The following is a 14,876-nucleotide window of genomic DNA, read 5'->3' on the forward strand; positions in this document are numbered from 1 at the left end:
CTTTAAACTAAAAGAGGGCAGATTTAGATTAGATATAAGGAAGAAAATCTTCACTGTGAGGTTGGTGAGGCACTGGCAGAGGTTGCCCAGGGAAGCTGTGGATGCCCCATCCTGGAAGTGTTCAAGGCCAGGCTGGACGGGGCTTTGAGCAACATGCAACCTGGGCTGCCTGTGGTGGGGAGGTTGGAATTGGATGATCCTTAAGGTTCCTTCCAACCCAAGCCACTCTATGATTCTATGAACATTATGTGATTTATTATTAAGGAAATAGTATTTTATAATTTTTTTGGGGTTTCTTGTTGCCTTCTTACTTTTTCATGTCGTCTGTGCTAACTTTAGGTTGATAGATAAAGAGTATTTCTATCTCATGATTTCCTAACATTGTTATCTGTCAACTGAAGAACTCAGAACACCTGTACCTGAAATGTTTTTCTGCACTCTCCTAGGTTTGTTGACTGGCCATCATATCCCTACAATGGCAGAATCTTCAGAGGAGATAGGCAAGATGGCTCTTGAAGCCCAAGGAAGAACAGAGTGAACACAGCTGTTGTAAAGGAAGAAGAACTTATCTCAAAACCAGGGGGACTGGAAGAGGGCTTTTTCAGTAAATAAATATCTGTGTGAGTTGAGTGGGTCATGGATTGCATAAATGGTCTTACTTGAGTTCACCAGAAGAGCATGAATGTCTTCCTGAGCCAGCCAGGCCAGCATGGGGGAAGTGTCTTAAGTGGCTCAGCCCAACACTGAGTGCAAACACTGAGCAATCAACAAAACTAACTTGGAAGAGAGCAACGGGCTTGTGCTGGCTTCAAGCCACATACTCTGTCCTGGCATTAGGGATGCCCAGCATCCTGACAGCAAGCATATAGAGACTGGTAACGAGAATCACGTTTGTACTGTCATTTAGCCATATTGCTATTGCTATATTGTGCTCATGTTGTGATCTCATCACTCTGCTACATCAAGATCCCATGTAACATCAATTATCTCCAAGTAAGTGAATTAGGTATTAAAATATTAAGCCCTCCTACTGTGGGCTATCTGAAAGAGCCTGGTCAGAGAGTACTGGGCTCTGGCAGCTTGCCACTGCTCTCCCCATGGGGCTGTTAGCTGAATGGCTGTTCATTACCTCAGCACTAACTAATCCCCTCTCTGATCAAAGTTGACAGACTACTTACCAAACAAATATACAGGGAAGGAGAGATCAGCTGAAAGAACAAGTTGACTGTTGCTGCATATAACAACAGATTTTTTCATCTGCTTTTAATATTATTTTGCAATAAATTATGATTAAATAGCCTTATTTTTCTCTCTTTCATCACCTTGACCTCAGTTTCTTATTTATTTATTTAATTGTTTATTTATTTATTTATTTATTTTTCCTATCTGATTGGGTGCACACTGCAATTGAATTTATTTTCTGATAGTCAAGGGGGTTATGTTTCTCAGACATGATCCAATGTGAACAATAAAACAGAGTTTGGACATATTCTCATAAAAAGTGATGATGAAGATGCAATGCATACCTTCCAGACTACACAGGATCCATGTTCACGAGCATACTAGTTCATGTATAAAGGCTTATTTACTGGATCAGATCTATGGACAACTGCAGCAGAAAACTATAGTGTTTGGACAGGTGCTGCAAGATGGCTGTACCAGTTTTCACTGCTAGGTGTATCTGAGGTTACTGCCTCCATAACTGATTGGGAAGCCAGCAAAGATCAGCCAACTGCTGAAGAAACAAAGTGCTGGTATATGGCAGCATCTTTACCAGTTCCTGTCATTTCTGAAATGGTCACTTGAGTACACTTTGGTCACAGGAGTGTGATCAGGCAATAACCCATTCCCCAGGTCAGTGAGAGGCAGGAGACCGCGCTGGGCTCTGCAGAAGGTGGTGTGCTCTTTCTCACAGAGTCAGCAACGGGAGGACTGAGAAATGGAGAGCCACAGGTAACAAGGGAACATGCAGCTAAAGAGCTGGGGTGGGCTTACTTGGTTTATTTAAGTAGATTAAACAAATTTAGTGACATTAAAGGTGATATTTATCTCACCTAAGCTTAGATGGCCACACAGGTGATGTCTATATCCGCGCTACTCATTTTGGGTCCTCTCTTAAAATGGAGAGCAGACACAGGAGCAGCATTCACCTAGCCTGTGTTAGTGGTCTCTTGTAAAATGACACATATTTCACCCTAAAATTACCTCTTTCCCTTTGCAAGTAGAAAAACAAGCCACCCACTTCCTATCAGTTGAATCCTACCTCAAGACTAAATTATATTCCTGTTATTGTAAGCTGCTTCTTCAAGGGTCATAGGTGTGAAGTGCACTCACTTGCAGTGGCTGCAAACGGGGAACAGAGTGAGGTAGAAGTAGTGGGGGCATTTGGATAACTTCTGTCTGCTGGGTCTGTGTTTGCAGTTACCAAAGTCCAAAGTGCAACTGCTTGCTTATTATGCACATGGTAACAATAAATCATTTTTCCCTGAATGTGTCATGTCAAAGAAATAATAACAGCATAATAATACCAAACTCCTTTACTTGCATCTGTCTTTGTGTATAAACAGTCACCCCAGGCAGGATATTTTTTTCTGATTTCAGTTCGGTCACAGATCCACTGTGAAAAATGGGGAAAGTAAGATCAGAAACAGCTATATTTGTTTTGTTACCTCTTTGGGAAAACAACAACAAAAACAGCCTACAAGCTAGTTGTCTGCCCGCCTCTCATTTTCAAGTTCTGCCCATTTAAAAACAGTGTTGCAGAAAGACCATTTTTCATTGCCTCTTGTTTTACCCCAGGCCTGTTGTACACCGGAGACTCAGAAAGGAGCCTGTCAGAAATACATTCTGCTCTACCTTCTTTTGGAGCCATTCGCACCCTGTGGGGAGCTGGCACAGCTCTGTTTGATTCATGTAAAAAAAATGTGTAAGGTGGTCAAATGTGCAGCACTAATTGTTATCACTACTGAAAGGTGCAGTAATAGCACCGAACGTACATCTTTCAGTTTTACCTCTCAACTTTGAGTGGGCTAGCATGCTGATGAAAGCCCAGGTAGTCCTTTAACATGTGACTCTTAGTGGTCAAGTTACATTTTTTCCCACATTGCGATAGTACAGAATTTCTTACAGGTTCGTCACAAATTCCTTTCCAAAGATTTCCACCATGTCCTACAAAGCAGCTGTATTATCATGTGCTGAAATGCTGGCCCTTGCCTTCCAGGAGGAGCAGGAGAAAGAGGGGGAGAAGGATCCAAGAGAACAACAACTATGGATATGGAAGAAATTATAAGCTAATACACACTCATCTTTATCATCATGACAGATTTTTGAAAGCAACAACATACAAATTAATCTGAAATGATACAGGCGTGAGCCACTGTGATGTCACATGTAATGTTTTGCTATTGTTTCTTGCCTTCCAACATATGGATTTTTGAAATTGTGTTATTAAAGTGCAGTTAAATCAGTGAATTTAACAAAGAGAAGCTACCTATAAATGAAGTATTCATGATACAATCCACAGGCTAGATAATCATAGCTGTTTTGTTTTCATCTAATAGGAACATCTAGATAGTCTTACCTGATGCTTACCTGCTCATTAAGCAGGCTGTTTGTCATGGCATAGTGGTGTGTGTGTGTATGCGTACACAAATATAACATCTGTGCTACTGCCCTAAATTAGAACATCTAAGAAAATGAACAGCAATCTTATTTCATCTATTTATGAAACTATGAGGTCTAGATCATGACCTCATAACTAAAATGGGGCTCAAATGTTATGGCCTATGTTTTCCTTCCACCCATTTTAAAAGCAATGTCTGCAATAAGATCTGTATTGAAAAGTGTAACAAACCTAGATGTAGCATTGAGCCCTGTGCATGATGTGCCATCCGAGAAGGCAGCTCCAGAGTACAGGGTCGCTCTTGGGCCGTTCCTAGTGTAAGGAGGCAAGGAAGCAGAGGAAGTTACTGTCGTCATCCTCATTTCAGCCTTGATTCTGTCGTCCAGCTGAGCATGCACCTACATGGGCACGTCCACTGCACAAGAAGGTACAGCCACAGCTTCGGTGGATGCCCACTAGCAGGCTTTAGGCCAGCTAGATGGCTGAACCTACAGCTAGCCGAGGCTTTAGCAACCACATGTGAGCAACTGCATAGGTAGCCATAGCAATAAGGAATTAACCTGGGGTTGTCTGATATGTTTGAGAAGCAGGAGACAAGCTTGGGAGGGTATCTGGTGCTGGAGACAATCTCTTGCTATTTTTTAAAGTCATCTGATGATATCTGAATATGCCCTATTATTGTAATTGCACAAAACAATATAGATCAATGTAATGGATTTGAAACTTTTATCGAGAGCTATTTATTGCTGATGACAATCCTTAACACACTTTACAGGAAAACTTATGAGCACCCATTAACTGTGGTGTTCAGCATAGGTTCAATATGCACTCTTGAAACATGTAAATTACAGTACTTAAAAAGATTTCTTTGCAGAGGGAAATGGTATTCAATAGAAACAAGTAGTTTTATGTTGAGAAGTTAATTTTATTTTATAGTAACGTATATAAAAAATCATCTGTAACATTAGTGCAATTTCTTATTTCCAACACTAAGATGCTTTCAAATAACGGAAACTCATTGAAGAGTATTAAAGGAAAGATCTCGTTAGAGTTCATGTATATAACATGCCTTTCAGTAAGAAAAAAAAACATTTTCATGTCTACATCTTCCACAGATTCCAATGCATCCTTTAAAATCTGTTATTTGTTTTGACAACTGAGACTGTAAACTTTGAGAAAGGTACTGTATACGCAAGTCTTAACACAACAGAGTATGAACAGCAAAATCCTATGCTGAAACATGGAGATGACTTTATCTAGTATAAACGTGATGACAAAGCATTTAAAATAAGGTTGAATATCATCAAAGTAAATAGCAAATACTTAGCAGTCTATTTATTTTCCTTTTCTTCCTATCTGAAATAATATCATTTTAAAGAGGCCTATCTGAAAATCTATTATTTCTAAAAAAGATAAACAGATAAACAGTATCCTTCAAAAATTGTAGGAAATCAACCCATACAAATTAAAATTTCTCCATTTTCTCTGGGAAAAAAAAAAAAGCAATCATATAAGATATAGTAAACTATTTTCTAATTAGAGGAAAAGAATTTATATATATATTTTTTTTTTTTTCTCTAATGAGAAAGTAGAAAAAACTCCACAGCAGGTTCTATATAAAATAAAGAGAATAGATGCCAGAAGAACAAAACAGAAGCTTTGGTTGTCTTCCAAGTCCACTGTAGCTCTATTTCTTTTACTGCTGTTTATAGAATTACTAAAGCAGATATTCAGCATGAAGCCATTTAAAAATTTCCTATGTAGAGAGAAAGTTCAAATGTAATTAATTTATTTTTCCTCACCTGAAGCCTCTACACTACATTCCATTTCTATTAACCTAGATAAAATTGAAATAAAAACAAAAGAAGAAATTATAGATACTGTACTATTTTTAAAATTCTGATCATTTTTTACCTGTAAAAAAGAAGAAACATGGACTAAAACAGTGGTGGCAGGATTTTTTTTGGTTGTTGTTGTTTAATCTCCACGGCTCCCCAAAATAACAGACAATTAATTTAGCCAATTTAGGCTTGCTTTAGTGCCAGGATCCAGCTGGAGCTATTTAATGCCACCTTCCCAGGTACACCCAGGCACTGTCAGGGGTCTGGCGCACTGCAATCCTGGACAGCCTTTCATAGCGTGTTCCAATTAGTCTCATTCACACAGCCAGAATTTCTAGCAAGTATAGCATGAAATGTGAGTGAAGGCTTACACTTCAAATTCCCTGAACAATTATTTTTTCCCCAGTACAGACATTTAATCCATATTGAGAAAAAAAGTGTTATCTGGAGCAATTTATCACAATGCTGGGAGGCTATTAAAGGAAAAACTGTCAGGAAATGAAGTTAGAAAGCAGAATTATATAGAAGGATTAATTTGAGGATTTACTTGCTCTTTATATACTATTGTATATTTAATACTGAGAGAAGATACCTTCTTCCCCATGGAGACAATGTAAGAGAAAAATAATAATAAAAAAGTACATTAAAGAAAAAGTTTAGTCCTGAAACAGAGAGGGAAATGAAAAATTGGCACCAAAATGAATATGAGCTGCTAACAGAAAGAGAGAAAATAATATATGTATTCTAAAAAAAAAAATCTGAACAAATGAAAAAACACTTAAATGTAAAGTGTAATTAAACAGAAGGCTGGTTGGCAATCTAATATAGATTAAAAAGTCAAATAAATAATGCACAATGGTGAAGTGTTTGGGCTTAGCCAAGTTGATGGATGAAATGAAGACGGTGTGTCCCAAATACAGTCCCAAAAAATAGAGATACATCAGAACTGCCAGAATAACCAGGAATAAATCAGATACTGTACATTTTGTCTTCTAGGGGCTGGACTAACCAACTAACAAGTTACTTCCTAGCTAATGGTTTGATATTACATTACACTACTGCTTAGGTTGTCCTCAGCTCAAATAAATACTCTTAAATATTTCAATGCCTCAAGGCAAAAAACTCAAATAAAGTAAAAAGCTAGCCAAATAATAATAATAAAAAAAAATAAAAAGGAGAGAAAAAAGATGAAAATAAGAAAAAAAAAAAGAAAGAAAATTTCAAGCATGTGCTCATTAATTTCACCTCACTTGAGGCACTTTGGCGTCCATGTGAGTAAGCATCCCTGTGGTCCAACCCCCCGCCAACCAGCCCTTTCCCACCCTGCAGGGAACGGGACCACGCCGGGCTGATAGCCCAGATCACGAAGGTCCTAGCTGCTCTCCAGAGGGGACTTCTCTGCTGCACGGGACGGGGCCCAGGGCAGTGCAGTGACAGCTTTGGAACTTCAGAGGCCCTGAACCTTCAGAACGCCGAAATGCCGCCCGCAGCCTAACCCGGAGGACTCTCAGAACGTTTTAGTCAGGAGGACTCGGCCCACGTTGGAGTGAGTTGTTCACCTCCTGGGAGAAGGCACACAAATGCACAGGCTGTGACATTTCCTCAGGGAAAGGGGAAGCTTGTAGCCTCAGGCCTGCATTTGATCAGCGTGTTTTCTTTTGTGGTGTCTCTGGTTAGTTTAGAATTTATTTGTGCCAGAGTCCTACATATAAACGCCACGGGTTCAAAATAAAATTGTAAAGAGGCTGGTCATAAATCTGCCAACAGTGGGATTTTGGTTAATGATAACTGAAAAGCTAAAATAACAGAACATAATAAATGACCATTCTATGGTAGAAAAAAAAAAAAATCAAAAAGAAAGGGTTATGCATGAACTCTCATAGGCAGTAGTAGAAACTTCAGATTTGTTGTCGGGCAGCTGAAACTCTCCTCACATACAATGTGGAAATAATAGTTTTCCAAAAATAAACAGTCACTATGACCTTGAGTAACAAATATGTAGCTTTTGAGGATGGCAAAAGTCCTTAACTTTTCAGGGTTGCTCTATCTAATTCAGTAATGACCTGCAAGTGCCTTTCAAAGGAGACATAAAAATCAATACTGAGTTACAGAAATTTTCTGGTACCTTTCCCATTATTGATTAAACTCTTTTTAGAATGTAAGGCAATGAAACATTTATTACTTTTTTCAAACTTTCTTTTTCCTGATTTTTTTTTTGTCTCCCTTTTTGCAGTCCTGTCTTTGCAGTTACTAATTTTACTTTGCTTCAAGGCACTCCATATTTCAAAGAGTCTGTGATATGAGGTACATAGCAAGATTTTCCCTACTTAAATTTGTTCTAAATATTGTACTGAGTCTTCTAAAAGGTCGGTCATTTAAAAAAATACCACACAGGCTCTGCATATCTGTCATTCTCAGTCATCAGGGAACCCAGACCTTCTGCCTCTATGGGGAAGAGGGATTAAGTATGCAAATTGCTCAAAGTTGGTTTCTTAGTCTGAAAACACACACCTACATCTTTCCTCTTGAAACTGATAACATTAAAATACAGTTAAACAAATTAACTCCCCCCCCCCCCCCCCCCCCCGACTGGAGACATTTCTCTGGATCAGAGCTATTGCATCCAGCACTTTGTTCTGAGCATTATCTTTCTGCACTTGCCTATCCTGAAAAGAAGAAGAAGAAATGCACAGTCAGTGGAAACTAAAATCTGTTCTTATCTTTCAAACTAGAAGTAAAAGATGGGAAAAAGCACAAGAGGAAATACAACAAAACTAATGACCGGAGAGGATGCTGCCCCACAGACCAAGAAGACATCTTTCAGTATAGAAATATTTATTGAGCTTAAATCATGCTTAAATTATAAGTAAAGTAGTGAGATATATATATATATTTTAATGAAGCTTTTAAGATAAAAACCAGCAACATGCACTGACAGTTTTGTTCAGTTGCAAAACTGAGGTGCCATGTATTCACCGCTATTAAGGACTTATTACGATATCTATCCTAATTTTTATAATTCATCTTTTAAATACTTATACAAAATACAATTGAAATAGACAAAAAAGCCCTCAGAGCACAGGCTATGTTTTGGACAGCATGTATCCACTTGTGGTATCATATAAGGCAGTATCGAAACCTGTACCAATTTCAAACAAGTTTCTGTGTTCAGCCCCTACCCCAGCACACCAAGCTATATGTCCTGCACAAGTTCATGGTGACCTGCCAGAGCAGATACCAGCAAATTGATGAGTTTAGTTTAAGCTCTGTCTTCCTTCCATACAAAAGGTGCAGCCATGTTTCTTTGCTGGATGGAAGGAACTTGTAAAATGTTGGGAAAGCGTTTATGTGTCTGTTAGAATTAGAAGGTAATAGCTTTCCTTTTTCAAAAATCAAACTACAGCAGGCATTACAAAGTTTGCGTAGTCAAATCCTTCCTCATCATGTTAAGTAAATATATCAGCAAACGCTGAAATAACTGTTGCTCTAAAATGGGTGGGTACTAAAAGTAGGTAAATTTTTCAGTGTGCAAGTTAGTAAAAGGTGTAGCCCAATATGCACAGAATTTGTAACAATTGCTCCTGAAGAGAAACAGGCTAAGTCATGCATGGACCACTGCTGGGAGAGGTCTATGCCAGGCATAAAGGGTGGCTGGAGCAGGGAACGGGCTGCTGCTTCTTCCTTTCACAGTCGTGGAGTTGTCATAGTCCTCTCACAGCAATCCTCAGCTCTACCCCGCAAACACGAGTAAAGCAAATGAGGAAACGGGATGCTCGTAGGGTGCACATGCACAGGTGTCTCCAAAAACTCACTCTCCTTATCCTACTGAAGTCCCTAGGATGACTGGGAAAATGCTGTAGAGATGTATATCTGTCTCTCCAGCTTCCCCTGAGCCATGAGAGACCCAATGAACTTTTGTTGTTGTTCTTGTTGTTATTGTTTTATTTTTTTTTCTTCTATATGCACGCAATTGTCTGTTGTTCAACTATTGTTGGACAATAAAGATATGCTTGGGCACTGGCAAACTACTACTCCTACTGAAGTAAGCAAGAGGAAAGCATTCACCTTTTCTCTTTTTCCCAGTTCATAGCTTGGTAATGGCAAGATGAAACCATTCCTTTAGAAGTAGTTGCCATCCAGTCAACATTTGGACAAGTGCCCAGGTCCCTAAATCTTCTCCACTTATTCCTGCTCACTCTGAAGAAGTTTGAATACTTGAGAATGTTATTAATGTGCAAACAAGACCTGATCCAGACCCCACTGATATTTAGAGATCCTGTCAACAGCCCACTGCATAATATTTATCCTGGAGGAGCTACATAAACAGCGCTTGCCTGATTTTAAATGACTAATCATGGCTTGGAATAGCAATATTCTCATCAAAAATTGCTTCTTACCAGCAATTAAGTACTGTGTTTTTAACTGCCTTTGGGGTACTTTACATAAGCACTGCTCATTAGCTCCATCAGGAACAGCAGAAACAGAATGAAGGTTATTTTAAAACTAAAATGAGCATGCAAGAAAACAAACACTTGGGCTCAACACCTCATCTGAGGCTGATGGGTCATCACAGTTAATATGCAGTATATCACCAATGCAATATGAATAATCCATGTCCCACCGTGCAGTCTGGAGACAATAATTACGAGGATTTTACGTACTTATCCACCTACTCACATTTTGATTTTAGAGTAGTCTGTAATGTCTTGCATTCTAATTAAAAAAACCTTTATTCACTGTTCCTCCTCGCTCCATGTCAGAAAAAAAAATTAAAAATTAAAACCACAATTAAGGTAATTATTCATCACTTTACAGATTAAATCCTAAAATGCAGAGAATATGATTGCATTAAAAATGGGGAGTCAGTAAAATAAACTCCAGCTATTTGATATATTACTACTGTACGAAACACTATTGTGTAAGTTCCTCTTTTAACCCTTCACAAATGGAAGTAACAGAAAAGTAATTCACCTCAAGCGTAATAATCCTGATGTACTCATAGTACTCTACAGAGAGACCAAGGAAAGGTACATGGAAATGAAGAGAAGAAAAGCTCTAGGGGGCCCAACAGACCTCCTAAGAGCTGTCTTCCAGAGTTCAGTCAGAGGAGAGAAATACGCCGCCAAGCCCAACAACTCAAATACTGTTTGATTTGAGAAATATATTTTTTCTTCTTCTTCTTGAGCTTGAGAGAGATATAAAAGATTGAACTAGACTGTCTTTAAGGTCCCTTCCAACCCAATCCGTTCTGCTTGCATGAACCTCTGTCATGCCATGCGGAAGGATGCACGCGGTGACTGAACCTCTGTGGAGCCGTCACTGAGCTGTAGCCTGAGCCAGAATCTGAGAGGGCTTGCTGAAAAGCAAGCCTCCTGTGAAATTTCAGTGTGCTGGGCCGACACCACCTCTCCAGCCTGCCCCGACACTCAGACTGTTTTGCAACTTGTGCAGCTTTGTGGCACGTCAGCGGGGAGGAGGGAGGCTCCAGAGCTGAATGCATCAAGGTTTGCAACCTGGGTTGAAGAGCCAGGTTTTGGGTATGGATAAAGAAGGGAATGCAACAGCAGATGTAACCCCTTCCGAGGCACAAGCTACAGCTCCACCTGTGGGGGAGCTGTGGGGCTTCATGGGGTATTTCTAGCTCTTGTTTTTTGCTCAGGTGGCTCATGCAGAGGAAGGGGATGTGCTCTGAAGGAAAAGTTGCTGAATGTTACCCACCACTGTCTTGCTTGACAAAATATAGAGGGAAAAATCTGAAAATAAAGTTTCTTTTTGCAAGAAAGCTGTAATTTGGAGTCTGTTCATGTAGAACAAGAAAACGAAACTATGGCTCTGACCCAGATGCAGAAGGGACTGGGGAGGAAAGGGAATATGTTCCTGGAAAGTGGAGCAATGAAAGCACCACCTCCCCTTCCCAGCTGCTAATGATATCCAGCTGTTCTTCCCCACTGAGCATATCACTTTCCTCCCTCTGAAAGTTATGGTAATGCATTTTATTAATCAGGAAGGAGTTTGAAGTGACTAATATCCACTCATGCAAAGACATTTCAGCATGGTATTTTTATTCTTTTCATTCCTACTCCATCAGAAAAGCAGCAGAGTTAGCCGTGTTGAATAGACTTACATAATTAATGCAATTTAAGCCCTGGCATTTTCCACTAAAATCTTTTTTTTTTTTTTTTTTTTTTTTTCCAAGGTTTAATTATAAAGCCTGGTTGATTCATTTTATGTATTGAAATAAATTTTAATTAAAACCTTTGTAGTTCCTTAAGTCAACTTACTTTACACAAATTACTTGATAAATTTGACAAATACGTACAACTACATTACTCTGGGTTTTTAAATTGTTTTTATTTTTGTCAGGAACCCTAACGAGGGCAAATGTCACCTGGGCAAAGGTGACGTGACCTGAATGGCTGAGTGTGAGTTGTCGTTGGCTGCCACATTGATTAAACACTCATTCTTTGACCAAACTGCTTGTATCTGTCCCGGTTCTGGTGCTTGGGATGGACGCCTTGAATGAAAGCATCACAGCCCCGTGGTGTGACCTTGGGTGAATTCCTTAAGCTTATTCTAAGAATGGTGCGGAGAGGGAGACTCGAGGAGACTCGAGGAGACTCGAGGAGGGGAGAGGAGGGGAGAGGAGAGGAGAGGAGAGGAGAGGAGAGGAGAGGAGAGGAGAGGAGAGGAGAGGAGAGGAGAGGAGAGGAGAGGAGAGGAGAGGAGAGGAGAGGAGAGGAGAGGAGAGGAGAGGAGAGGAGAGGAGAGGAGAGGAGAGGAGAGGAGAGGAGAGGAGAGGAGAGGAGAGGAGAGGAGAGGAGAGGAGAGGAGAGGAGAGGAGAGGAGAGGAGGGAAAATAAAGGAAAGAAGGTGTCTGGAGGGGATCCAGAATGCCTGGCTATCAGACAGCTGATCCAGCTGCAGGCTGCTGATAGAGGACTGGTGTCCCTGGATGTTGGTTGCCCAACAACTGACAGTGGGGTTGGGAACTCTTTTGGTATCGAGCAGACGGGTAGCTACCCAGGGATATGGCATTATCTCAGCGGCACCCTGATACCAAAAGAGACAGTCCAGATTCAGCTGGATTTAAGAATCTACCTGTGTATGTGGTGCATAAGGGTAAGAGAGAAGGACTTTGTCTGCTGCCCGTGCACGGCTTGCTTTGTGACTATGCAAAGGGCTTCTGCTTGTCATACCGTCACCTGGGCACCTCTAATTACAAATGAACTGAGCTTTCCTGAGAAATTAATGCAGACAACATGCCTTGTTTTTAATTATAAACAGGTGGTACTTTTCAGCAAAGGCTGAATTAAGAAAGCTAAGGCTGTGATTAAGAAAGCTAAACCAATTCTCTGCTCCTTTGTTCAGAAAATACAATTTATACTTTAAACTCCTAATCAATCAAAAACTTCAAATTTGAAGCAGAACTTATCATAACCATATGGAAGCTTTTTGTATTACCATTGTTTATAAACTAACCAATCATTTCCAATTCTCTCTCAAGTCACTCGTGGCATTAACTTAATGCTAATGTAGGCAGTGCTAGCAAATGATGAAAATGGCAAAGAAGGAGAACAAATGTATGTTTGTTGAAAATGAACATATTAAATATTGCACCTGTGTAAATGGCTTTTGAGTGCAAAACATGCCTTACTTAGTAAGAGTCCCATGCATGGCCAGCAATGTCTAGTTACCCAGCTGATCATACAGCTTTAGTTTTAAAATTAGGACCACATTTCCTTATCATCTGCTCTGGTAGGAAAATGACAGTGGTGACAAATTTATTTTTTGTGTTTTGGAAAACTTCAATCATATGTGATAGGAGCAAAGGTCAATCTAAGGCACAAAGGGGACTGAAGGAACCAATTGATGCACATATCCAAATAAAGTGATACTATAATTTGATTACTATTTTTTTTAACCCTTGACATTAGCTTCTTTCTCATATTTTTTAAAAGTTTGTCTTCACTGAAGAAATATTACTTTGAATAGACTATATTTATTCTACCGTGTTTAAATTAGAAGCACTCTGTGACTTGGCCTGAGCACTGAGCTATTAAAACTGTTCTGATAAGAGTCTGGTTTAGTCCAAGCCCAAGATGCCAAAGCTATTACTGCAAATGCAGGATTTCTTAATGTGCAGAAATGAGATAACAGTAAAGCAATTTTGCTGTGGTAATACAGAGATTTTAGATCAGTCCCCACCTAAAATACTAGTGTTGCCAGTAAAAGCACAACATTGCCACTATGTCTGATGTGCGTGGGTGCTAAGATATCAACCAAGCAAAGCATCCTTATACCCGTGGGTAGCACAGCTGTGCTGGCAAAGGGCTACAGTGTGGGCCTGATTGCAGCACTGAAGTTGGAGCTGAGAGGCAATATTTGAATTTATACAAACACAAATATAAAGCGTATCAGATGTGTTTTTTTTTTTTTTTTTCTCCTTAATGCTCTTTTCCTGGCCAGAGAACAAAAAATATTCTAACTATTGTCATGATGTAAGCCAGATCCATAAAACAAAAACAAACAAACAAAAAAAAAACCCTGTAAGATGCTATCCTGAATCCCAACAGGTACTCAATGTGTGGATTTCAGTGCAACTCTTATTTATATCATTCCTCTGCATATTGTGTCTTTCAGACTGTAGCTATGGACTGTGGCTGCCTGTCAAAATGCAAAAGTTAACAGTAGCTCTATAAAGGCAGATAAGGAGTGTATGCTCTGAAGAAAACATCTTTAACATACGATGTTGCCCGGCGTCTAGGCGCATGGTTACATGTGCTCTGACTGCTCGCCTTCCTGTTCTGGAATAGGAGTGCCTGCATTGACACCGAGTCCGGACTCAAAGAGATAAAGAAGACGACCAAACCCAAAACAATAAACCAATGTCTGTTAGCAGCCTTCTGGATGGATATAAAATGCCTGCATTTTTGCCAGGGCCAGAGAATAGAGAAGGCTGGACAAACAGTTTCAGAGATGTGGGTTACATTAGGGAGATTAAACAGAATCTGCAGGATCTAGAAACAGGTGAAACAGCAGGAACAGCAGGCAGCAGGGAAATCTGAAAAGTGAAATAAGGACTTTCATTTATTTCTTTCTTTTAATAGTACTTAGTTTTTGTTCTTTTTAGATGTGTCAGTGTTTAAAAAATTTCATAAAGTCCATAATAAAATGACAAACCAGGGGACACAGGAGGGAGAGGGAGAAGTATCTTGTAGATAGAATCACAGAATGGTTTGGGTTGGATGGGACCTTAAAGATCACCTGGTTCCAACCCCCTGCCATGGGCAGGGACACCTCCCTCCATAGCAAGTTGCCCAAAGCCCCATCCGGCCTGGCCTTGAACACCTTCAGGGATGGGGCATCCACAGCTTCCCTGGGCAGCCTGTGCCAGTGGCACCACCTTCTGAGTG

The sequence above is a fragment of the Anser brachyrhynchus genome (assembly GCF_964034855.1).
Source record: "Anser brachyrhynchus genome assembly, chromosome: 1".
Taxonomy (NCBI): domain Eukaryota; kingdom Metazoa; phylum Chordata; class Aves; order Anseriformes; family Anatidae; genus Anser; species Anser brachyrhynchus.